The sequence below is a fragment of the Macaca mulatta genome, chromosome 16, assembly GCF_049350105.2.
Source record: "Macaca mulatta isolate MMU2019108-1 chromosome 16, T2T-MMU8v2.0, whole genome shotgun sequence".
Classification (NCBI taxonomy): domain Eukaryota; kingdom Metazoa; phylum Chordata; class Mammalia; order Primates; family Cercopithecidae; genus Macaca; species Macaca mulatta.
The window spans coordinates 14,089,328-14,116,615 of NC_133421.1; the positions used below are offsets into that span (position 1 = coordinate 14,089,328).

The 27,288-nt window shown below is 39.8% G+C and overlaps 1 protein-coding gene across 2 annotated transcripts in view; it reads left to right on the top strand.

Annotated features, from left to right (window-relative positions):
• MYOCD (myocardin) overlaps window positions 1-27,288 on the top strand; it is a 218,657-nt gene that overhangs the window by 37,990 nt on the left and 153,379 nt on the right. For both annotated transcript variants that reach the window (XM_077970382.1, XM_077970384.1), the window contains exon 2: window positions 2,607-2,914. The gene's annotated coding sequence lies outside the window, so the exon portion shown is untranslated. The remainder of the gene's footprint in view (window positions 1-2,606; window positions 2,915-27,288) is intronic.

Genomic DNA, 27,288 nt, shown 5'->3' on the forward strand with positions numbered 1-27,288 from the left:
AGAAATTCTATTTTGTTCACTGCTGTATCCCAGCATCTAACATCATAGTTGGTATAACTGTCAGTGCTCAATAAGTACTTTTTAAAATAAATGTATGAGTAAAAACAGAAAACTGATACAAAATGAAACTACAGAAATGAAGCCAAACAAAGATAACATAACAATAAATGTGAATAAAACAAATTCAGTTATTCAAAGGAGAATAATCACAGTATGGGTCAAAAACATTAACCAAATACAATATACTGGTTAAAATGTGTAAGCTCTGAAGTAAAAATGCAAATTTGATTTCCAAATCAAAGGTCTTATCAATCCTCTTTTAAGATGACATTCTGAGGCTACAGGTGGCTAATCTGTGTAAAGCAAGACACAGAAGAGTGTCCAGTACATGGTGCACAGTCAGTAACTATTAGGGGCAATGGTAAAAGCAGAAGTGAGCTTGGTTGTATCAATGGTGACAGCAGTGGTAACTCAAACCAAATGACTTCATAGAGTTACAATGAAAAGCATCAGTGTCAATCAGAATGGCTATAATTAAAAAGTCAAAAAATAACAAACGCTAGTCAGGTTGCAGAGAAAAGGGAACACATATACTGTTGGTGCAAGCATGAATTAGTTCAACCATTGTGGAAGACAAGACAGTGTGGTGATTCCGCAAAGATCTAAAACCAGAAACACCACTCGACCCAGCAATCCCATTACTGGGTATACACCCAAAGGAATATAAATGATTCTATCATAACGACACATGCACGTGTATGTTCATTGCAGCACGATTCACAATAGCAAAGACATAGAGTCAACCTAAATGCCTATCGATGGTAGACTGGATAAAGAAAATGTGGTACATATACGCAATGGGATACTACGAAATCATGAAAAAGAATGAGATCATATCGTTAGCAGGAACAAGGGTGGACCTGGAGGCCCTTATCCTTAGTAAACTAATGCAGGAACAGAAAACCAAGTACAGCATGTTCTCACTTATAAGTGGGAGCTAAATGATGAAAAACATGGATACATAGAGGGGAACAACACACACTGGGGCCTACACAAGGGAGGAGGAATGGAGGAGGGAGAGGAGCAGGAAAAATAACTAATGGGTACTAGGTTTAATACTGAGTGATGAAATAATCTGTACAACAAACCTCCATGATACAAGTTTACTTATGTAACAAACCTGCGCATGTACCCCTGAACTCAAAATAAAAGTTAAATAAAAAAAGAAAAAGAGTCTGTTATCGTGACAGTATAAAAGACTGAGTCTGATGTGGTCTGGAGACTGTGAGAAACATTCTCCAAGGAAATTATATTTAAGCTGAGACCTGAAGGATAGATGGGAACTAGTCAGGCAAAGAGCAAGGCAGTGGGCAGAGAAAATGGAAAACGAAATTTGTGTGTGTGGTAGGGGAGGAGAGGAATAGCATTTAAGGCATCAGCAACAGCACGTGTGAGCAGAATACATTGCAGAGAAGTGCCAAATACTCCAGCCTCGGGAAAAAGTCTCATCCCCACAGCACACACTTTAGTTAACAGACACTGCAATGGGAATTTTTGTTGTTAATGTATTCAATTGACTTAACAAATACTTATGTCAGCTCTTATGTGCCAGGCACTCTGTCAGATGCTGGGGTTAGAACCAAGGTATGCAGAGCCCCTTGGCTTCACGGAGCTTACAGTGGGAAATTTTTAAAAGTAAATGATAGGCACACTGGGTTTTACTATGAAAAATAGCAGAGTGCCACAGAAGCATACGGCAGGTAAGCCTAATTTAATTCTGGGGTCCAAAAATTATGCTAGAAAGCGTAACTTTTAGGAGAACACTCAAAGGAAAATTAATTGCTCTTAAGGTGAGTGAGGAGGAATGAACAAAACATTTGTGAAGGTATTGAGGTAAAAGAAAGTGTAGCAGTAGAGCATTTGAAAGAAATGCAGTATATCTGAAGCAAAGAGAACCAGAGACAGAAGGAGAGCAAAAGAGTGAGAGAGAGAGGTGCAAGCAGAGAGAAGCTGGAAAGAGACAAGGCATGATAGCCTGCATTAAGAACTGTATTTCCAGTTGGGCACAGTGGCTCATGCCTGTAATCCCAGCACTCTGGGAGGCCGAGGCGGGCAGATCACGAGGTCAGGAGTTCGAGACCAGTCTGGCAAACATGGTGAAACCCCATCTATACTAAAAATATGAAAATTAGCCAGGCGTGGTGGCGGGCACCTGTAATCCCAGCTACTCGGGAGACTGAGGCAGAATTGCTTGAACCGGGAGGTGGAGGTTGTGGTGAGCTGAGATCATGCCACTCCACTCAAGCCTGGGCAACAGCGTGAGACTCTGTCTCAAAAAAAAAAAAAAAAAAAAAACGAAAAGAAAGAAAGAAAAAGAACTGTATTTCCTAAGTCCATAAGAAAGCATTGAACATGGATTGACCAATCCATTTTTCATATAATATGAAAGATTGTTCTGGTTATTGTGTGGAAAATTGCTTGAAGCAGCCGAACATGGAAGCTGCAGAGGCCACATGTATTTGTCAGTGTAAGTTTTGTTGTCTTATGGTAATAAATATCCCCCAAATCTCAGTGGCTCAAACAATAAAAATGTTTTTCTCACTCAGGCTGCACATCTTTCATGGATTCTGGTACACTTTGTCCTCACGCGGGGATGCAGACTGACAAGTTTCCACCATGAAGGGTTGTTATGTGCCATAGCAGGGAGAGGAAAATGGAGCAAATCAGTCACCAGCTCGTCACACAGCAGAGTGTCCCACGTCACATCTGCTGATATGTTATGGCCAAAGTACATGACTATCTCCAAGGAGCTGAGAGGTGAAATACCGACATTCGTCTGGATGGAGTAGAACCAGGAGAGTCGTAAACATCCTACGGACTACACACTGTTTAACAAGATGCAACAGTATTCTAGGTAAGAGACCATGGAGAGGCATTTATGAAAGCATTTTTAAATCAAATTAGAATTACTAAAATTTGTTGATTAATTGGACATGAGAGTTGAGGGAGATGGAAGAGTCAGGGATCATTTCCCTGTGATGGATAGGACAACTGGATAAATGCTGTAAAGTATCCTGAGTTAGAGAAAGTAGAAGATATTTTGGAGTGGGAGGGAACATTCAAACAGAGATGTCTAGTACACAGCTGGAAATGAGATAGAAGAGAGGTCTGGGCCGAAAAATAAATTTTAGAGTGTTTGACATCCAAATGGTACTTGAAACCAATGGAACAAAGATTTGTGTGGGAGGGTAAGCAAATCATTGTTCTTTGAGACTTTCTCGATTTTGGCACCGAAAGTCGTATGTCATGCGAATATTCTCAGGCTTGAACGAACTGCAGTAGTTGGTCACCCTGTGAGAGTGTGAATAAAAAGAACACCAAGACAGATTTGTGAGGTGAAAACATGTACTGGTCAGGTTGAACAAGAGGAGTTGTCAAATGATACTGAGAAAAATAGTCATGAAGACAGAAGACAAGTCAGAGGAATATCAGAGTCCCAGAAAGCAAGGAAAGAGTTTCAACAAGGAGAGAGTGAGGGGCCAACAGGGCCAAATGGTACCCCAAGGTTAGGTAGGACTCAGATTGCAAATGTCCGTTGCTGAGGGACTGGAAAACAGCTGAAATAGGACTCCCAGTTGTTCACACAGCCAAGCAGAGATCAGGCAGGGAGGGGACGGCTTGTCCAAACACAGGAGGCTGACACATCAGGAAAGGGTCTGAGCTTGTCCTGGGTATAGTGACCAGATACAGCAGACAGCATAGCAGCTTCTCACATAGCAGAAAAGAAATGATGCAGATCTAGGTTCTTGACTTGCAGTTCACTGCATACCTCCTCAGGCTGCTGGACTGCAGAATTCCAAAGGAATTCATTTAACACATAAGAGGAATCAAAAAGAATACTCCTCAATTATACAAATGCAGGACACAGATAAAACTCTCTTTTAAAGGTGCATAGAGAGAAAATAGCCAACTGGGGCCTATGGAGAGACTCTGAAACATAAATGAAGATAAACTATAAGAAACATAAAGAAAATTTTAACAAACATGATTTTTCTTTCTCAGTACAATTCAAGAAAGCATGAATCAGTTATTGGGGTTTTTCCTATAGAGTTGTAGGAATTCCTTACATATTTTGGGTATTAACTCCGTATTAGATATATGGTCTACAAATATTTTCTTCCATTCCACAGGTTGCCTTTTCATTCTGCTAATGGTTTTCTTAGCTATACAGAAGCTTTTTAGTTAATATAATTGCACTTACCTAGTTTTGCTTTTTTTTTTTTTTTTTTTTGCCTGTGCTCTTGGTATTTTATAGAAGAGATTATTGCCCAGACCAACATCTAGAAGATTTCCTCCCATGTTTTATTTTAATATTTTATGTATCATGTCTTATATTTAAGTCTTTAATCCACTTTAGTTGATTTTTGTATGTGTCATGAGATAGTGCTCTGATTTCATTCTTTTCCATGTGAATATCTGATTTTCCCAACACAATGTATGAAAGAGATTCTTTTTTTCCATAGTATATTCTTGGCACTCTTGGTAAATATCAGTTGACCATATATGCCTGGGTTCCATTCTGGGTTCTGCATTCTATTCCATTTGTCTGTATATCTGTTTTGATGCCACACTGTTTTGTTTACTGTAGGCTTTAAGGGTCTTTAGTGTTTCCAAATGAATAATAGGATTTCTTTTTCTATTTCTGCAAAAATGCCGTTGGGATTTTGTTGGAGATTGCATTGAATCTATTGATTGATTTGGGAAGTAGGGACATTTTCTCTTCTTAAGTTTTTAAGCTATCTCCTACAGGAAGGAAGAACATTTTAACAATATTAATTCCTCCAATCAATAAACATGAAAAATATTTACATTTGCATCTTAAAAAAATTTTTGTCTGTGTTTTGTAGTTTCGAGAGTACAAGTCTTTCACTTTCTTGGTTAAGTTTATTCCTAAGTATTTTGGTTTTTTTGATGCATTTGTAAATGGAATTGTTTTCTTAATTTCTTTTTCAGTCTATAGAAATGAAACTAATTTTTTGTATGTTGATTTTATTTTCTTCCACTTCACTGAATATGTCTGTAAGTCAACAATTTCTCTCTCTCTCTCTCTCTCTCTCTCTCTGTGTATGTAGACTTTAGGATTTAAAATATATATATATATACATATATATATATATATGACTGCATCATCTGCAAACAGAAATCATTTTACTTCTTCCTTTCTGGTTTGGATGCTTTTTTTTTTTTGGCTAATTCTCTGGTAAAGACTTCTTGTACTATGTAATTGAACAGAAGTGCCAAGAGTGGGTATCCTGGCCTTGTTCCAGATCTTAGAGTGAAAGATGTTAGCTTTCTAACCATTGAATATGCCGTCAACTGTGAGCTTGTCAATGTGGCCTTTCTTGTGCTCAGGTAAATTCCTCCTGTATGTAACTTATTAAGAGTTTTTATCACGAAGTGTTCAGTTGTGTCAAGTACTTTTTTCTGCATCTGTTGAGATGATCATGCTATTTTTATCCTTCGTTCTGTTAATGTGGTATATCGCCTTGATTTATTTGCATAAGTAGAGCCATCTTCACATCCATTGGATAAATCTTACTTGGTTGTGATGTATAATTTTTTTTAAATGTTCTGTTATATTCAATTTGATTGTAGTCTGTTGAGGAGTTTTGTGTCTGTTTGTCGGGGTTATTGGCCTATAGTTTTGTTGTGTGTTTTTTTTTTTTCTTGAGGTGCTTTCATCTAGCTTTGATATCAGAGTAATGCTGGCTTCCTAGAATAACTTTAAAAGTGTTCCCTTGTCTTCTATTTTTGGAATAGTTTAAGAAGCAATAGTATTAATTCTTCTATATTTGTTTGGTAAAATTCACCTGCCAAGCTTACTGGTCTTGGGTTTTTCTTTGCTGACAGTTTATTATCATTATTATTATTCCTTCAATCTCCTTGTTTTTTATCGGACTGTTTAGGTTTTCTATTTGTTCTTTATTCACTCTTGGAAGAGTGTATGTTTCTAGGAATTTCTCCAATTATTTTTGGTTGTCCAATTTGTCAGCATATAATTTTGTACAATGGTTTCTTATGATTCTTTTCTATGAAATCTTTTGTAATGGCTCCTCTTTCATTTCTGATATTTTATCTTTTTTTCTTAGCCAATCTAGTTAAAGTTTTATTAGTTTTATTTATTTTTTCAAAATACCAGCTCATAGTTTTGTCAGTTTTTAAAAAATGTTTTCTATTTTCTATTTTATTTCTGTTCTGATCTTTATTTATTTATTTATTTTTTGCTAATTTTGTATTTAGTTTATTCTTATATTCTAGTTCTTGAGATATAGTTAGGTTGCTTACTTGGGATCTTTCTTTGTTATAATGTAGGTGTTTATTGCTGTAAACTTCCCTCTTAGTACTGTTTTTGATGCATCTCATAAGTTTTGTTTTGTTGTGTTTCATTTTTGTTGTCTCAAAATATTTTCTAATTTTCTCTTGACTTCTTTTTAGACCCAATAGTTGTTTGAGAGTGTGTTGTTTAATTTTCATGCATTTGTAAATTTTTCTGTTTTTATTCTATTTTTTATTTCTAGTTTCATTCCATTGTGATTGGAAAAGAGACTTGAAATAATTACAATCTTAAATTGTTAAGACTTGTTTTGTAGCCTAGCAAGTGATTTATTTTGAAAAATGTTTCATGAACACTCGAGAAGAATGAGTATTCTATTTCTGTTGCACTGGTCTAGAACCAAACCTACAATATCTCCGATGTATGTCTGAATACTTACCTTGAATAATTCCTCTACATAGATTGAGAACCACATTAGACAGTGTTACAGCTTTGTGTTTTGACTGTCAATATATAGAAAACTCAAGAGGAGAAAGTCTATTGTCCTTGTCTATATTTTTGCTCATGTATAATTTCTTCCTTTCTAATGTTCTGAGTCTTTGTTTTATTCTGTTCTTTATGTTTAGAGAACTTTATTGAGTCATTTTTTAGGGTAGATCTGTGGGTTTTAAATTCTCTTAGTTCTCTTTTATCTTATGTCTTGATTTTATCTTTATTCCTGAAGAATATTTTCTCTGGATATAGGATTCTGGGCTGATAGGTGTTTTTTTTTTTTTTTTCTTTCCACATTTGAAAAATATTGCAGCACTTTCTTCTGACCTCTGTGATTGTTGAAGAGAAATCTACCATTATCCAAACTGTTTTTCCCATATAGCCAATATGTCATTTCTCTCTCATTGCTTTCAAAAATTTTTCTTTGCATTTAGTTTCTAGAAGTTTCACTATGATGTGCTTTGATGTAGATTTCTTACATCTTTTATTTTTATTTTTTCTTTTTTGGTCAATTTGGGATATTTTAAGCCATTATTTCTTCAAGTACTTTTTTGGCTCCACTGTCTTTCTTCTCCTCTTCTGGAACTCAAATCATACTAATGTTACATCTTTATTAAAGAGCCATATGCACTTGAGATTGTGTTCTTTCTTTTTTTTTTTTTCAATCTATTCTCTCTTTGTTGTTTAGAGTGGATAGTTTTTATTGTTATGTCTTCAAGTTCTCTGATTCTTTCTTCTATTCTCTCAGTTCTGTTGTTCAGTCCATTTGTTCAGTTGTCTATTTTGGTTATTATATATTTTAGTTCTAAAATTCCCATTTGGTTTTTTATCTTATATTTCCTTGTTGAAATGTTCTATTATTATTATCTCTCTCTTTTTTTTTGTTTGTTTTTTGGTTTTTTTGAGACTGAGTCTTGCTGTGTTGCCCAGGCTGGAATGCAGTGGCACGATCTCAGCTCACTGCAAGCTCTGCCTACCAGGTTCTAGTAATTCTCCTTGCCACAGCCCCCCGCGTAGCTGGGATTACAGGAGCCCACCACCACGCCCAGCTAATTCCTGTATTTTTTAGTAGAAATGGGGTTTCACTATGTCGGTCAGGCTGGTCTCGAACTCTTGACCTCAGGCGATCCACCTGCCTCGGCCTCTCAAAGTGCTGGGATTATAGGCATGAGCTGTGCCTCGCCTGAAATGTTCTACTATTTTGCTAAAAAGTTCTTTGCTCTTGGTTTGATAAGTGATTTTTTTTTTTTATTGAAACCAGTATATCTTCTGCATCATGATACAAAACACTGGATCGTATTGAAATCCTATTTTAGCAGGCCTTCTCTGACACCACTCTAGTGAATGAAAGGGGATACTGCCTCATTTCTGTGGATGGACTTGAAAGGTCTAACTTCTCTTCTGTTGACACATGGCGGGCAAGGGAGAGGATTCCTCATAACTTCTGGATGCGGATGGGAGTCGAGGCTCCCACTAGGCATTCTCTGACACTATCCCAGCAAGAAGGGCACCTTATTACTATTTTATTTTATTTTATTTTTTTTGATACAGAGTTTTGTTCTCGTTGCCCAGGCTGGAGTGCAATAGCACGAACTCGACTCACCGCAACCTCCGCCTCTCGGGTTCAAACGATTCTCCTGCCTCAGCCTCCCGAGTAGCTGGGATTACAGGCATGTGCCACCACGTGCGGCTAATTTTGTATTTTTGGTAGAGACAGGGTTTCTTCATGTTGGTCAGGCTGGTCTCAAACTCCCGACCTTAGGTGATCCACCCTCCTCAGCCTTCCAAAGTACTAGGATTACAGGCATGAGTCACCGCGCCCGGCCCTCATGACTGCTCTTTACATGGCCTCCACTGACACCATGGAGAGGGGAGCAGGTGGCCTTGTACCCACGGAGTGGGGATGAAAGTCCTGAATCTGTACTAAGCTTCTTTTGACACCGGCTGACAGGAGTATTTTAACCTGGCAACGTACTCTGGGTTCTTCAGTTGGTCTTGACTGGAGAGTATAGGGTATAGTTGCAGTTTTGTCTGTGACATTTTGCTGGAGCGGGAAGTTATGGTCTGAAAGTTTTCTGTCTTGCAAGGTTGACTCTTTTCTGGTCCATTGGCTAATGAGAACAGGCTTTCATTATGATCGCGCGCGCGCGTGCGTGCGTGTGTGTGTGTGTGTGTGTGTGTGCGCCTGTTAGTGTTTCTGGGTTGCTGGTTTCTTCACTTCCAAGTTTGGGATACATGAGGCAAACAAACAAACAAACAAAAAACCGAGGGGCCCCACCTCTGCGTCGTTCATTGGCTCTTGGCACCTTTAGCCAGTTCCCTCCTCTCCATCTTTGAGACTCTTATTTTGTTTCTTTTGTACAGAATATCCAGAATTTTTAGTTGCACCTAGCAGGAAGAAAACGGAAGACTATGTCTACTCCATCTTTCCAAAAGTGGATGCCCAAGCTGTAATAATTTTAGACTGTAAAATATTAAAGTGTCAAATGTTGTAACAGAAATAGTTATAAGTCAGATAAAAACCACTTAAGATCAGTAGGAATCCTAGCCAATTGGAAAGAGTAGAATTCGACCTCTGCACATACAATACTCCAAAATTAATTCCAAATAGATTCATTGCATAATTAATTAATTTAAGACGCCGGGCGCGGTGGCTCACGCCTGTAATCCCAGCACTTTGGGAGGCCGAGGCGGGCGGATCACAAGGTCAGGAGATCGAGACCACGGTGAAACCCCGTCTCTACTAAAAATACAAAAAATTAGCCGGGCAAGGTTGTGGGCGCCTGTAGTCCCAGCTACTTGGGAGGCTGAGGCAGGAGAATGGCGTGAACCCGGGAGGCGGAGCTTGCAGTGAGCCGAGATCGCGCCACTGCACTCCAGCCTGGGCGACAGAGCGAGACTCCGTCTCAAAAAAAAAAAAAAAAAAAAAAAATTAATTTAAAAAGTGAAATTATATATAAGAGAAAATATAAGCACATAATATATAATCAGAGAAGTGAAATTGTAACATTCTCTACACAAATAATGGTTGTCTTTAATATGTAAATAATTCTTACAAATCAGTAAGAGAAATATGACTACTATAAGTAAAAAATAATTAGAGAAAGGCTCAAACAGATGATTTGCATAAAGAATACAAGTACCTAACAAATATGGGAAAATGCTCATCTTTTCAAATAATTGAAGAAGTAAAAATTAGACAAATTAATTCCTTCGGATTTTTGGTTCAGTTTAGTTTCGTTCCTTTTTGGCTTATTCATGAGCCTTTCAAATAAAATGAAAGCAATATACCTTTAGGTAGGTCTGAGCTAGGTCCTACCTTGCAAATCCAGCTGCGATGGGAACCAAAGTAATACGATCTTTTTGGCAGGAACTTCACCAGTAAGTATCAAAAATCGCAAATATCATCATTTTTTGGACCAAATAATTTCACTTTTGGAAATGTATCCCAAGAAAAAGATGATTAACATAAAGATTCATGGAGAAGAATACTAATAACATTAACTATTAATAACTGTAAAAGGTAAAAAATTTAAAATCCTAACAAAGAAGAATTGGTTAACTAAAGTGTGGCATGTTCATAGCATAGAATACCAAGTGGCTATTTTAAACCATGTTGTATAAGAATAGTTAATGCCATGGGAAAAATGCTCATAATTTACCATTAAGTAAAAAATAAAAGTCAAACATTACAGTAGTTGAGACACTAATGCTATTTTAATAGGTAAAAATGTTCACAGAAATAACATATTAAGAAAACACAGAGGCCGGGCGCGGTGGCTCAAGCCTGTAATCCCAGCACTTTGGGAGGCCGAGACGGGCGGATCACGACGTCAGGAGATCGAGACCATCCCGGCTAACAGGGTGAAACCCCGTCTCTACTAAAAAAAATACAAAAAGCTAGCCAGGCGAGGTGGCGGGCGCCTGTAGTCCCAGCTACTCGGGAGGCTGAGGCAGGAGAATGGCGGGAACCCGGGAGGCGGAGCTTGCAGTGAGCTGAGATCCCGCCACTGCACTCCAGCCTGGGCGACAGAGCGAGACTCCATCTCAAAAAAAAAAAAAAAAAAAGAAAGAAAGAAAACACAGAAATATTAGCGCTTGAAAATTAAACACGGGAATCATGATGTATTTTCATTTTTCTTCTTTTTATTTTTTTAATTTTCGAAATATATTATTACAAATCATACTTTTATATTTAAAACAAAACAATAAATGTATGTGGAGGATGTCCGGGGATGCCTTCAACTGCTTAATGATGGCTCTTTCTGACATTCTTATTCTGCCATCCTTAGCATTTTGGTTTTCCTTGTCACACTTGTTGCTGCCTCATTATAAGACAGCTATGGCACCTATAGATATCACAAATGCTCCAGGCTGGAGGAAGAAAGAGAGTCCACCCTCTACGCCTATGCCTCTTTTAATCAGGACTATTTGTCAGAGACCCCTTTCAACAGACTTTTGCTTACATCCCCTATGAACATCCCAAAGCTACAAAGGAAGCCAAAAAATAAGTATGCAGTTCTGCAGACTCTTAGCGTAGATCATGACAAGAAAGAAGGCACCAGGAATGGATGCTGAGTGGGCCAATTGCAGTTTTTCACATAGTATTTTTATGTACAAAATTAAAAGCATATTTCGTAGAGTGCATGGACTGAATGCAGTGACAACCAAACTATGCAAGGATTGTGCTTTGCAGGCCCTGTAAAAAGCATTTGTGACATGTGACCATTAAAAGAAGTTAGGAGATGTACTTACAAACTATTCGGGCTCTGATCCCTGCATTGCAGGAGTCTGACACTATAAATGGTACGTCTTCGTACTGAGAAAAGATTAGAAGGTTGATGTCGGGGTATGCATGTCTTAACCATCAACTCATTCACAGGCACTTTGTTGTACGGCATAGGGAAGAGCCCTTTCAAGCTGTGTTTGGTTACATGAAAACTAAGTCAGCCATCCAGTCATTGCAGAAAAAAAAAAAATCATCAAAAAGCAAGATTTGTCATACAACTGAAGGCAGCAAGCTGTTGGACAAAGAGCAAACAAAGCTTGCGGAGGTCAGGAGATCTGAGCGTTCCATCAGGTTCTGCTACTAAACAGCTGTGTGCCTTTGTGAATGTAATTCACATTGACAAATTTCAGTTTCCTAATCTCTAAGGTCAGGGGTGTGCAGAAAAGATTGCTTAGGGTACTTGGAGCATAAAATGGCTATATTCTATTATAATTGACATCTTATAAAAATTAATAACTGCAAAGGTAATGAATCACATTAAATCCCTCATTGCGAGTTGACAGGAGGGAACACAGAGAGATCTGAAGGAACAGAGATGGGCAGAGTCACTGGCTTTGTGTCAGCTGCTGTCATTTGCTGTAGACGGTACATTCCACAGAGGAAATGCAACAGATATAAACCTTTAGAACCCACTAAAACTCTGTCAACATTATCTTTGCATAATTGGGAAAATGGGTTTGCCATGCAATATATTGAGCCCACACCCCAATTCAAGACCTGCTGTCCTTGTTGATTTCATTTCACAAAGCAAAAAAGGAGATACATTAGGAGTGAAAGGAATCACATTGGTGAGGAAGTTGTTACAATAGTCACTAAAGTCTTTCAGTCCGGGAATCAGAGGCGGTGCAAATGTATCAACTTCCAGGTTCAGATGAAAGTTATGGAAAGCTGTGGTTGTCAGCACAGGTTGTGATGGGGTTGGAATTCTCGCTGCACCATTTAGAGCTGTGTGACAGTCTGCAAGTTACTTACCACCTCTGTGCCTTTGTTTCTTATCTGTAAAATTAGGGACAATATTTGCACTTATCTCTGAGAACTAGGTAAAATTTGGATGTTTTTTAGTCCAATGCCTGGCCTCTAGGTACTTATTATCAGAGAGGTACTTTTTAATTCTTTAAGTAACTCAATGAATTTGCAACTAAGCTTATAAACTGTTAGGTAGTTGGTAACTTGTGGTGGATTTCTTAATTTGAGAAATAAAGTTTCTTTATGCAGAAATGTACGAAATGGCAAAAGTAGAAAGCTTACCTAAAGCTTAGGGACACTTTTACTGGAATACCTTTCCGGAGACTCATGCAGTTTTGCACAGAGCTGTTGCTGGCAGCCCTGAGTCGCTTCCTAGTACAGCTCTGCTCCTGGGTAAAAGGCAAGAGACAAGAGAGCTATAAACTCTGTGTATTGCGGGAATATAAATGTATCATTGTATTCTGCTTGGACTACGTCTTTCAGCAAAGTGACAATTTAACTGAAAATGGTCATACAGACAGAACTGGCAGGTTTTCCATTATTGCCTATTCCTATTTCTCTTGCTGGAAATCTCTCCAGGATCCTTAACAGATGGTCTGCTTCTGGTCCCTAAATTTGGAATGTCAAAATGGATTCTCAAATCAGTGGGGAAAGGCTGGGTTGTTCATTAAATGGTGTTGAGACAACTGGCGAAGCATTTGGAAAAACAAAGTTAGGATCCTATCTCAAACCAAATTAAAACCACAAGTGGGTTTGATGTTTAAAGAAAGGCAGAGAGATGAAAATATCAGAAGAAAATACAGGTGAATAGCAAAACAGCTGTATTTTAGGGAAAGGTTTCGTGACTATAATACTAAGAGCAGAATTTATATTTATAATGGGAAAAATAATCATTGACTACATTAAAGATGTAGAACTTCCCTTTATATATATAAAAAGTACTATGAAGAAAATAAGGAGAACAGAATCTTAAGTAACTTTCCTATATCAGATTAAAGGGTTACTGTCCTGTCTGTGGAAAGAGCTCTTATAAATGAGTGAGGAAAAAGATGACCCGTCCGTTCCCCTCTCCCTGCCCCACCCACGCCAATATAGGCATAACCCATAAGAAGAATTTTTTTTTTTAAAGGCAAAAGGGTAATAAACATGAAAAAATTTCGGCTTCACATGCAATCAGCCATTTCTCATGTATCATGTTGTCAAAGATGAAAAGCAACAGAACTCCACGTTAGGGAAAGAAACGGTCTCAATATGCAGTTGCAGACATGAATGCTGGCACCACAAATACACAAAAACTAGGGCCGGGCACAGTGGCTCATGCCTGTAATCCCAGCATTTTGGGAGGCCAAGGTGGGCGGATCACCTGAGGTCAGAGGTTCGAGACCAGCCTGGCCAACATGGTGAAACCCCATCTCTACAAAAAAATACAAAAATTAGCTGGGTATGGTCATGGGCGCCTGTAATCCCAGCTACTGGGGAGCCTGAGGCAGTAGAATCACTTGAAGCCAGGAGGTGGAGGTTGAAGCGAACTGAGATCGTGCCACTGCACTCCAGCCTGGGCAACAAGAGCGAAACTCCTTCTCAAAAAAAAAAAAAAAAAAAAAAAAAAATACACAAAAACTTTTTGGAGAGCTTTTGGGCCATGTAGATAATATTCTAAGTGAAAAGTCTTTGACATCTTCTAATATTTTACCCTTAGAAAATTATCAGTCAAGTGCTTGGAAATTTAGATCTAGGAGTAGCTAAATTTAGATAATAAATTTAGATACATCGCAGCATAGTTTGTAATTTCAATATAGAATATTAAGGAGATATCTGTCGTCTGAGGCTGGTTAATAAATTAAGACCTAGTCTACATAACTAAATACTATGAAATTTTTTAGGAAAGTAAGTTTTAAGGTACGATGACATCCACAAATGAAAAAAATATATAAAACAGGGGTTTAGTACAAGTCATATTTGTATTAAAATTCTGTAGCTTGTTATGTTTAGTATTTTAACACATACATGGAAAAATATGAATATATGATTAAAAATAAGTATCCTTCCAGTCCAGGACCACTTAAGACTGTCGAGCTCATAAAAAAAGCAAAAGAACAACTGAGAAAGTGTCACGGATGTGGAAAGACGTTAAAATTAGAATCTAGTGTCGTTCCCTGGATTGGAACCTAGAACAGAAAGGAGACATTAATGGAAAACTGGTGAAATCTGGAATTGAGTCAATAGTAATGGACCAATGTCAAGTTCTTGGTTTTGACAAACGAACTACAGCAGCATAAGGTGTGAACAATGGGAGAAACGGGGTGAAGAGCATATGGGAACTCTTTATAAGCTATCTTTGTCATTTTTATAGATAACAAGTTTACTTAAAATATCAAGCCATTTGGCCGGGCACAGTGGCTCACGCCTGTAATCCCAGTACTTTGGGAGGCCAAGGTGGGCAGATCACCTGAGGTTAGGATTTCGAGCCTGGCCAACATGGTGAAACCCTGTCTCTACTAAAAATACAAAACTTAACAAGGTGTGGTGGTGAGCACCTGTAATCCTAGCTACTCTGGAGCGTAAGGCAGGACAACTGCTTGAACCCAGGAGTCGGAGGTTGCAGTGAGCTGAGATCGTGCCACTACACTCCAGCCTGGGCAACAGAGCAAGACTCCATCTCAAAAAAAAAAAAAAATCAAACCATTCAAAATGTGTTATCCTGAAGAGTGAGATTTTAATACGAGACATAATGACTTTCAGATTTTATGTACAAAATGTTGTACAATGACCACACATATTATATAATAAAGGATAAACTGACATAAAAAATATTGTAGAAGTATATTTGTGAACATGGAATCATAAAAAAGCAAATTATAACATAGTATAATCCTATTTAAATATATATTAAAGTTAATTATTTGCTTTTGCTTATATTTATGTTCCAATTTTAAATAAAAATATACATTTCTTACAGGACAAAGGATAATTGAATTTTAAAACATCCCTGAAAGTAGGTGTAGGGCAGGCAGAATCCCCAAATCTCCAGTCTTACACGTTGGAATCAGGGGTTTCCTGATCATGTATCTGCTCCTTAAAACTCTGGGGCCACAGAAAGAAGATCTTCTTTGTTGATGGGGACTCTGGCTCTTTATTTTAGTAATAAATTTAAATGAATATCCCTTTTTTCTAACTATGATCCAACCCATCCTGTCTCTGCTTAGATCATTCTATTCAAAACACAAGGGTGAAGGTATGTATTAAAAAGAAAAAGAATAATTTAACAGTATCAAGCATTATTTTCTGCTGTGTTGGTTATTTATAATACGATTTTCAGAGAGAATAATGGCCAGTTAAATAAGAGAAAATACAAACCCGCTACGCTTAAACCCTGCTAATAGAAAATTGAAGACAAAATGTAAACAAGCATTTTGCCTTTTTTCATGTTTATCACATAATCACAGCAGTGCCATATTTGGGAAAAAATAGCCTAATATTTGAATGCAAATGTTACTGATATTTATTGTAATATTTTGGACACATATCCACATAATGCAAGATTTTCATATATTTGTCTTACTCAGAAATGAATCTGCTGGATGGTTTCCAAGCTGTAATTTGGATTTATAAGAATGTAAATACATTATGATTGAGTTCCCAGTAGCGTTTAAGCTCATGGATATTAGGCAATGCCTGATGCCAAGCGACTTCGGAAGCCCTGGAGACTCAGCGGCTCACAGCCCTTTCCCACGGGCCACCCACTCTCGAGGGCCATATTTCCAAATGCGTCTCTGCGAGTCTCAGAGACTTGAGGATTTGCAAGGGCCTTCCTCACAGACACGGTGGCTTAAGCCCACTTCACCCAGTTTCTCCCATTGTTCACACCTTACGTTACTGTGGTTCATATGTCAAAACCAAGTGGGAGTTACCAGGGGGTCAACTGGTCATTATAAAATGGAGAATGACGTGCTGTAATTGGTGAGACAATACGATTTCACGGGAGCCCAAAAGAGAAGCACCTTGAAACCTGGACCCCTGGGCACACAAAAGGCTGGCCAAGATAAACAGTCCATGGAACATGAGGCTTGGAGGAAGCAGAGTCATTTCCCAGGAGAATGGGAGACCAGGGAGAAGAAACGGTGCTCCAGGCAGAAGTGACTGCACCTGAAGGAGATGAGGTGAGGGAGGGGAGTGAGCATGGTGGGTCTAAATAACTGGACAGAGCCCCCACCAGACCACAGGATGCCAAGAGGTGTGTGAGAGCTGGAGCCCAGCAAGAGGAGCAGTTCCTTCATGAAGGGCCTTGAACACCATATTAAGGAAATTGGATTTTATTCCATGGTTGCTATGGGCTACATTGCGTCTCCCCAAAACCCATATGTATGGAAGCCCTAATGCTATAGCACTTCAGAATGGAACTGTATTTACAGAGAGGGTCCTTAAAGGGGTAACTCAGTTAAAATGAGGTCATGAGGGTGGGTTGTAATCTGATCTAACTGAAGTCTGAAGTTTTGTTTTTTTTTTTGAGATGGAGTCTCGCTCTGTCGCCCAGGCTGGAGTGCAGTGGCGTGACCTCTGCTCATTGCAACCTCTGCCTCCTGGGGTTCAAACAATTCTCCCTGCCTCAGTCTCCTGGGTAGCTGGGATTACAGGTGCCCACCATCATGCCCAGCTAATTTTTGTATTTTTTTAGTAGAGACAGGGTTTCGCCATGTTGGCCAGAGTGGTCTTGAACTCCTGACCTCAAGTGATCCACCCACCTTGGCCTCCCAAAGTGCTGAGATTACAGGCATGACCCACCATGTTGGCCCTGACAGATGTCTTCATAGGCAAAGGAAATTAGGACACAGACACACCCAGAGGGAAGACCACATGAAGTCACAGGGAGTATATAGCCACCTGCACTTCAAGAAGAGACGCCTCAGAGGAAACTGACACCTTGCTCTTGAACTCCCAGCCTCCAGAACTGTGAGAAAATAAGTTTCTGTCTTTTAAACCACGCAATCTTTAGTACTTTGTTACAGCAGCCCTAGCAAATTCATGCAAAGGACAACGAAGTGTCCTAAAGAAGGGCAGGGGGCAGGGGAAGGACGGTTAGATTCATCCTTTTGAATAATTACTCACTGGTGGGCAGAATGGATAGGAAAAGATAGAGTTGGGGGCAGGGAGTTCAAAATCTCTTTAAGAGCTAGACGATGGTTGCAGCTGCTGTGGAGGTCTGTGCAGGCTGAACTTACACAACTCTGGGGGGTGCCTTCTAAATACAGACGTGCCTCAGAGATGTAATGGGTTTGATCCAGACCACCGCAATAAAGCAAAGATTGCAATAAAGTGAGTCACACAAAGTTTTTGGTTTCCTAGTGCATATAAAAGCTATATTTACACTATATTGTAGTCTATTAAATGTGCAGTAGTGTTATGTCTTAAAAAAACAATGTACATACCGGGCCAGGCGCAGTGGCTCACGCCTGTAATCCCACCACTTTGAGAGGCTGAGGTGGGTGGATCACCTGAGGTCAGGAGTATGAGACCAGCCTGGTCAACATGGTGAAACTCTGCCTCTACTAAAAATACAAAAATTAGCTGGGCGTGGTGGCGGGTGCCTGTAATCCCAGCTACTCGGGAGGCTGAGGCCAGATAATCACTTGAATCTGGGAGGCGGGGGTTGCAGTGAGCTGAGATCACGCTACTGCACTCCAGCCTGGGAGACACAGTGAGATTCTGTGTAAAAGAAAAAAAAAAATGTACATAGCTTGATAAAATATACTTTGTTGCCAAAAAGTGAGAATGATTATCTGAACCTTCAGTAAGTCATAATCGTCTTGCTGGTGGAAGTTCTTGCCTCAATATTGATGGCTGCTGACTGATCAAGGAGGTGGTTGCGAAGACTGGGGTGGCGTCAGCAGTTTCCTAAAATAAGACAACAAGGAAGTTTGCCTCGTTGATTGAATCTTCTTTTCTTTTTTTTTTCTTTTTTTTTTTTTTTAGTGAGACAGAGTCTCGCTCTGTCACCCAGGCTGGAGTGCAGTGGCCAGATCTCGGCTTACTGCAAGCTCCGCCTCCCGGGTTCACACCATTCTCCTGCCTCAGCCTCCTGAGTAGCTGGGACTACAGGCGCCCGCCACCTCGCCCGGCTAGTTTTTTTTTTTGTATTTTTTAGTAGAGACAGGGTTTCACTGTGTTAGCCAGGATGGTCTTGATCTCCTGACCTCGTGATCCGCCCGTCTTGGCCTCCCAAAGTGCTGGGATTATAGGCTTGAGCCACCGCGTCCGGCTGATTGAACCTTCTTTTCACAAAAAATGTCTCCATCGCATGCAATACCGTGTGATAGCATGTGACCCACAGTAGAACTACTTTCAAAATTGGAGTCAATTCTTTCAAACCCTGCCACTCATTTATCAACTAAGCTTACGTAGTATTCTAAACATTTTCTTGTCATTTCAACAAAGTTTACAGCATCTTCACTAGGAGTAGTGTCCATCACAAGAAACTGTTTTCTTGGATCACGTCTAAGAACAACTTCTCATCCTTTAAAGTTTGAATCATGAGATTGCAGCAATGCAGTAACATCTGCAGGCTTCACTTTTAATTCTGCTTCTCTTGTTGTATTTACATCTGCAGTGACCTCCTCCACTATAGTCTTCAACCCCGCAAAGTTATCCAAGAGGGCTGGAATCAGTTTCTTCCAAGCTCCTGTTAATGTTGATATTTTGACCTCCTCTCATAAGCCACAAATGTGCTTAATGGTACCTAGAATGGTGACTACTTCCCAGAAGCTTTTCACTTCACCTTGTCCAGATCCATCAGAGGAATCACTACCCATGGCAGCGACAGTCTCACAAAATGTATCTCTTAAATAAGATTTGAAAATCCAAACTACTCCTTGATCCATGGACTGCAGAATGGATGTTGAGTTAGCAGGCATGAAAACAACCTTCGTCTCCATCAGAGCTCTTGGGTGACCAGGTGCATTATCAATGAGAAGTAATGTTTTGAAAGGAATTCTTTTTTTCTGAGCAGTAGGCCCCAGTGGTGGGCTTGAAATATTTAGTAAACGGTGCTGCAAACAGACGTGCTGTCATCTAGGTTGTTATTTCATGTAGGAAGCACAGGCAGAGTAGATTTAGCATAATTCTTAAGGGCCCCAGGATTTTCAGAATGGTAAATGAGCATTTGCTTCATCTTTTTTTTTTTTTTAACGTTTATAAGCCTTTAATAGTGACATGCGTTATTTCAGTTAAAATTCTCAATCAAAATACTGTTACTTCACCTGTTCTCACTGATGGACATAGTTTATCGAGGCTAGATAATTTGTCTAGAGTCATACAGCAAGTAATCCTACCAAGATTAGGTGGACCATAGGATCCCAGCCTGTAAGTACTCTGTAGGATGCATTTGAGAAGCCAAAGTTTAGATACAATGGCTGATAGTTATATACTCTTTATTGTGTCCCAGGCTCTGTTAGGTGCCTTTTTATACTGACTGAATTCTGACACAATTTTCAGATCTCGTGTCCCCAAACCAAGGTGTAAGGAGGTGTTACATGACTCACCCAAGACCACGCAGTTGTGAAATAATGGAATTGGAATTAGAACCCTGTCAGTTTGTTCCAGAATTTAAACAAAAAACTGTTTAAGAGGGGAAAAAGTCATCTTTCCATTTTAGCAGTTAAAAAACATGCAGTCTTTTTGTTTCCTACAGTAGATCTCTTCAATTTATTCCTCATATCTAACCAGCTACATTCGTCCCTAACAAGAGAATCAGATTGTTCTTTGAAACTTTGAAGCTAGACATTGACTTCTCTTCTCTAGCTATCAAAGTCCTAGATGGAATCTTCTTCCAACAGAAGGCTATTTTGTCCACATGCAAAATCTGTTTTTATTTATTTACTTATTATTTTTTGAGACGGAGTTTCACTCTCGTTGCCCAGGCTGGAGTGCGATGGTGCGATTTCAGCTCACCACAACCTCCGCCTCCCGGGTTCAAGTGATTCTTCTGCTCCAGCCTCCCGAGTAGCTGGGATTACAGGTGCCCGCCACCATACCCAGCTAATTTTGCATTTTTAGTAGAGATGGGGTTTCTCCATTTTGGTCAGGCTGGTCTCAAATGCCCGACCTCAGGTGATCCGCCCGTCTCAGTCTCCTAAAGTGCTGGGATTATAAGCGTGAGCCACCACGCCGGGTCACAAAATCTGTTTTTTAATGCAGCCACCTTAATTAATGATCTCAGCTAGATCTTCTGGATAACTTGCTGCAGCTTCTACGTCAGCACTGGCTGCTTCACCTTGCACATTTACATTATGAAGACAGCTTCCTTCTTTGAACTTCATGACCTAACCTCTGCTAGCTTCAAACTTTTCTTTCGCCTCTTCCTCACCTCTTTTGAGCTTTCACGGAGCTAGAGTTAGGGTCTTGCTCTGGATTAGGCTTTGGCTTAAAGGGATGTTGTGGGCTGGTTTGATCTTCTATCCAGACCACTAAAACTTTCTTCATATCAGCAATAAGGCTGTTTCGCTTTCTTATCATTCATGTGTTCACTGGAGTAGCATTTTTCATTTCCTTCGAGAACTTTTCCCTTGAATTGACAAGTCGGCTAGCTGTTTGGCACAAGGAGCCTAACTTTCAGCCTGTCTTAGCTTTCAACGTGCCTTCCTCACTAAGCTTAATCATTTCTAGTTTTTGACTTAAAGTGAGAGATGTGTGACTCTTCCTTTCCCTTGAACACTTACAGACCACTGTAGAGTTATTAATTGGCCTAATTTCAATATTGTTGTGCCGCAGGGAATGGTGACGCTCAAGGAGTGGGAAGGAGATGGGAACTCCCAGTCAGTGGAACAGCCAGGACACACACAACATTTGTCAATTATATTTGCCATCTTACATGGTGTGGTTCTTGGCAACCCGAAACAAATACATGGGTAACATCAAAGAACACTGATTGGCTGGGCTTGGTGGCTCATGCCTGTAATCCCAGCACTTTGGGAGGCCGAGGCGGGTGGATCACGAGGTCAGCAGTTGGAGACCAGCCTGGCCAGCATGGTGAAACCCTGTCTCTACTAAAAATACAAAAATTAGCCAGGTGTGGTGGCACATGCCTGTAATCCCAGCTACTCAAGAATCGCTTGAATCCCGTGAGGCAGAGGTTGCAGTGAACCGAAATCATGCCACTGCACTCCAGCCTGGGTGACAGAGCGAGACTCCTTCCCAAAAAAAAAAAAAAAAAAAAAAAAAAAATTACTGATCACAGATCATCATAACAGATATAATAATGAAAAAGCTTGAAAAATATTGTGAGAATTACCAAATGTGACACAGAGACATGAAGTGAACACATGCTGTTGGAAAAATAGCACCAATGGACTTGTCCGACACACAGGTGCCATAAAACTTTGAATTTGTAAAAAAGAGCAGTATCTGCAAAGTTCAAAATAGAAAACAACCCAAAGCACAGTAAAACAAGGTATGTCTATGGATGATAATACAAATCATGTGCCGACAGGTCATACAATGCACGCTTTGGCATTGCAAGTATATTTGAGATATCACTAATGACAGCATAGGTAAAGGAATTGGGAAGAAATGAATAGATTCGAGAGAAACTTAGAAAATAGACTTAATTGTGTTTGAAGGTTGGTTGGATACTACTACTGAAGAAGGAGTAAAGCATGAAGCTGTTTTCAGTCTTGGGCAACTGGGTGGATGGGGGCAGTGGTCTATGCATTAAGAATCCAAGGAGGAAGATCTATGTTGGAGGGGATGATTGAGTCTGTTTTGGATTTGAGTTTGAGGAATCAAAAGGAGCTGTTCAAATGGAGATTTTCACTAGGAAATTGAATATATGAAGATACAGACCTTTATACGCATCATGGTTTTTCATGATTTAAATAGCTTAATATTTTAAATCATGAGGGTTGATAAGAACTGAAGAAATACTGTGTAAAATAAGAAAAGAACATAAAAGGGGCTGGGCGCGGTAGCTCATGCCTGTAATCCCAGCACATTGGGAGGCCGAGGGAGGTGAATCACCGAGGTCAGGAGTTCAAGACCAGCCTGGCCAACATGGTGAAACTCCGTCTCTACTAAAAATGCAAAAATTAGCTGGGTGTGGTGGCATGCACCTGTAATCCCAGCTACTCGGGAGGGTGAAGTAGGAGAACTGCTTGAACCCAGGAAACAAAGGTTTCAGTGAGCTGATGTCATGCCACTGCACTGCAGCCTGGACAACACAGCGAGACTCCATCTCAAAAAAAAAAAAAAAAAAAGAAAGAAAAAGAAAAGGGAAAAAAAGAAGTCCTCTTGCCATCCAAACTCTTAAGTCAGAGGCTCCTTATGGGACTTAGCAGGCAAAAATAAGAAAAATGCTGTTGCCCGTTTTCTTCCCCCGTTCTACCTACATGCTGGTTCCAGGCACAGGTATCTCCTCACGTTCTGAAGGTTTAAGAGTACCCTGGAAGCAGCAACAGTGAATTTGTGGGGTGATCTCATTCACCCAGCAAATATGGGGTATCTACAGTGTATCAGATACTGCACTAAGTTTCTGTTGATCAAAAAAAAAAAGAAAAAAAAGTCATACTTCTCTCCATTCTCAAAACAATTCAGATGCTTGGGCTAGGCTAATGCATGGCCCCTAGAATTATAATTCCAGTGGTATTACAGAATTGTAATTCCAGCATCAGAATGGAAGACCAAGATCGGGTCTTCGTCAGTGTCCTGGGGATAATCAGAAGACTTCCGCCCAACAGATTCACGTGACTGTCTTGCTAAAGGAGGTTAATTCGTTCAAAGATGGGAAGTTGGGGAATCCAAGAAAGTTCAGTTCATATATTCCCTGATCCCGCACCTTGGGAACTTTTTTGGCCCAGCAGAGATCTTTGGTGTTACATTTTCTTGTCTCTCTTAGCTCTGAGTGTCCAAAAATATATATATTTTTTCACAGTTTTGAGGGGACTGTTTCTATCACACTTCCTTCACTCCTTATATAGGGTATAGTGGGCAATATCCATCCATCCTTTACTTTACGAGTTAGGTTATCTTATAAATATCAATTATTGAACTGAGTAATCACATAGTGATGTCTCATTGATCTAAATGGCTGTAGATTGAGATGCTCTTGGTTTGTCTTTTGTCTTTTTCCTTTCTGACACTTAGCATTTTTCTAAGAATCATCTGTAATATGAAAACTAGAAAACAAAATTGGCAAGCTTGGGAGGCTCTAGAGTATCTGCAGTGTGTGTACGACAACAGAAAATAGACTCTTTGTAAGGGTCTTTGCATGACATTTTGGGCATGGCTGCTGAAACACCTATTTAGATATGCAGGGGTGCTTTCATTCATTCATTTTTGCCTCCTCCTGAATATATAGTTGAAATTGCTTTAAGAATACATATGGATTTGGGAAAAGTAAAAAACAAAGCCACTGCCTCCGTTCCTGTATTGTCACACCTGATCGAGGGATAATAGCTGAAGATCGTGCTTTGCAACTCAGAGTCATACAGCGCCTGTCATTATCTAAGCCGGGATTCAGATAACGCTAGTGATCACCCGCTCTCCAAATATTTTTTTAAATTCATTAACATGCCTGAGTGTTTTTGTCTAGTCATTGAAAAAGATGAGTTTAGAAATCATGCTTTGCAACAAGACAGGCAGGGACAAGAGAGTTCTTCAGCTGAAAGCATGATTTGTCACCTGGGAAGAACCCCTTTGGGATCACCTGAAAGTCACTAACTAACAATAGGAAAGGACGCTTTATTCTTTCTTGAGCTCACAGTATTATAATTTGGGCACAGATGTGGATGTAACCTCATTCCCAGCCCCAGGCTGGTGAGGCCTGGAGACATTTGGGCAACATGACATAAGTAAATATATATTCAAATCCTTCTGGGAACCTGGGATAAGATAGTCTTGCTTTTTTAAAAAAAAGAATACTTGTAACATGAAATAGCCATTTATGTTGATATTTGACTTAAGATGGCAGTTTGTTCAGCTTAGTTATTCCATCAACAGCAAAAAAATTCATATGTAGGAGATTATAGGAAAGCAGAAAGATTTACTGTTTTGGCAGGAAAAAAGGGAAAACACCAGCCATGATCAAGAAGTCAACAATCCTTAACAGAGTTGTAAAATTCAGTTCTGGAAGCAATGGTGGAATTCATAACTAGTTATTCAATCTGCGTCCTTGTAACGGGATGGTCACATCAAAGGAGAGACTGAACTTGGATGGGAGAAAAGGTTTGAAGCGATTTCTCACAACTTTAAGTCAAATTTGATTCCAAAGCATTCCAAAGGGCTATTTCAAGTCCTTTTACTGTTTTATACTTGTTCAATACCATTTCAGCCCAAATGAGAAAGCAGCAAGAAAGACTTTGTTTACAGAGATGTGAGAGATGCAATAAAGTCCTATCCAGTCCGTAAGGAGAAGAAAAATGCACAGATTGGAATTCTAGGAAACAGGCTCTATGTAGATAGATGTGTCACCTGTCTCTGTTTACCCATCTTACTTTAACACAGATTAGCTGCCTAACAAACCTCCAGGTGACTCTACTGGGTATACTGACATCCTGTGTGCAGTTCTTACAAATCAGTTCTAGGGAACACAAAGCTGACTGTCAAAAGCCCATTAATAGCAGACAAAGTCTTCTACAATCCTTCAAGCAATGCTTCTCAACTGTGATGCACATACATATTTCCTAGGAGGTATTGCAAAAATACAGCTTCTGATTCAGAAGGTCTGGGTTGGGGTCTGAAATTTCATATTTCCGGATGACATTGATGCCATTGGTCCAAGTCACACCTTAGCAAGTTGATTGTTTCTATGCCATTCCACAGATGGAGAAAAACATCAATGCCCTTTCTCATCTAGAACTGTAGGAAAAAAAACTATTAGCTATAGAAGCAATGATTGTCCTTGTGTAGAATATGGGTTTAACTCTAGGCTGCCTGCCCTTGATGGATGAGTCTTATAGGTAATCACCAACTTAAAATAAAGAAAGATCAGTGTATAATTTTGTAATCCCTGTCATCTGTCACAGTTATAAAATGCCATGTTGTGAAATGCTGAATTTACTCAGAACCCCCCAGTTACTGGCGAAGTGTCCATGCCAAGTTTCTAATTTCAAATATGCTTTGTTGAAAAGCCTAGAAATTATATTATATAACTTCATGGAAAAGAGATCACTGAGAAATTATATTATATCGCTTAATGGAAAAGAGAGCACTGCACTGAGATTCAGAAGACTTTCAATACAGTCTCAGTTTTGTCATCCATTTGCTGTGTGACATTGAGTAATGCCCTCTACCCTTCTGAGGCTCAAATATGAATTGAATAGTGCCAACTAGATGCCTTCTAGGAACGCTTTCAACTCTAATGTTCCACATGCTATATAACATATGGAAACATAATTTAAGTTCTCAGTAGCGATTAGGAAATTGTCTTGCTAGTGGGGTGCGGTTCATCATTAGTGTTGATGTCTCTGGTTTTATATCAGTGAGAATGAAGAGGTGAGAGTGTAATAGTTAAGAGCACTGGCTTTGAAGTCAGGCAGAGGTGAGTTCAAATCCTGCCGCCTCATGTTCTAGGAGTCTCATGGTATTATAAAATTGACTTAATTTGTCTGAGGTTCAATTAGGTCATCTGTAAAGTCCGATCTGTGAAATGGGTAAGAAAATAAACCAGCCTCATTGGAATATTGTAAGTAGAGTGGCCTAGTGTTGTGGTTTGACTGGAACTAAAGGTTTTCCCAGGAAACGGGACTTTCAGTGCTCAAAGCAGAATAGTTCGAGGCAAACCGGGATGGTTGGCCACCCCATAGTCACAAGTGTCACCTGAGATAAACCTGTAAAGCACATAGAAAATGTTCAATGGACAGTAGCCATGGTTGTGATATAAATATATAGCACATAAATATAAAGATGTCCGGGTGATTTTTTTTTTTTTTCAGACAGAGCTTGGCTCTTGTTGCCCAGGCTGGAGTGCGATGGCACGATCTCGACTCACTGCAACCTCCACCTACCAGGTTCAAGTGATTCTCCTGCCCCAGCCTCCTGAGTAGCTGGGATTACAGGCATGCGCCACCACGCCCAGCTAATTTTGTATTTTTAGTACAGACGGGGTTTCTACATGTTGGTCAGGCTGGTCTCGAACTCCTGACCTCAGGCGATTCGCCCACCTCGGCCTCCCAAAGTGCTGGGATTACTGGCGTGAGCCATTCAACCAGAGCACGACCCAACTTTGCCTTTTTGACTCTGAATTTCTACTTTTTAAAGGTTATATGGTTTTCTTTCTTGAGAAACGGAGAGGACTGTACATGTGACATATCAAGCAATACAAAATGACTGCCTTTCTGCAAAATAAAATTTGAATTGAGGGACAGAATAGCCTCTCTATGACGAGCCCCCTGCAGGCCTGGTTTGGGGATGCTGATGTGGCTACAGGCAGACATAGGCAGCACTCAGCAGCGCTAATGCATGCAACACCAGCCAGGAATGTGAGCAGCTGTCCTTTCTAACCCCGATGTCATTTGCTGAAGCAATGCCAACATCCTTGTCTTCCATCAAAACATTCCAGAGCTCATCCTTTTCAGGCCATACACAGATATATCTCCTACGATTTGCATAAGGCCATTGTCTCTGGAATTTGGGAATTTTCCAGCTAGAATGCCTCACATATACTATTCTGCACAGACAATTGAAGAGAATGCAGGAGCCAAATTCCCTTGTTATGGCTACT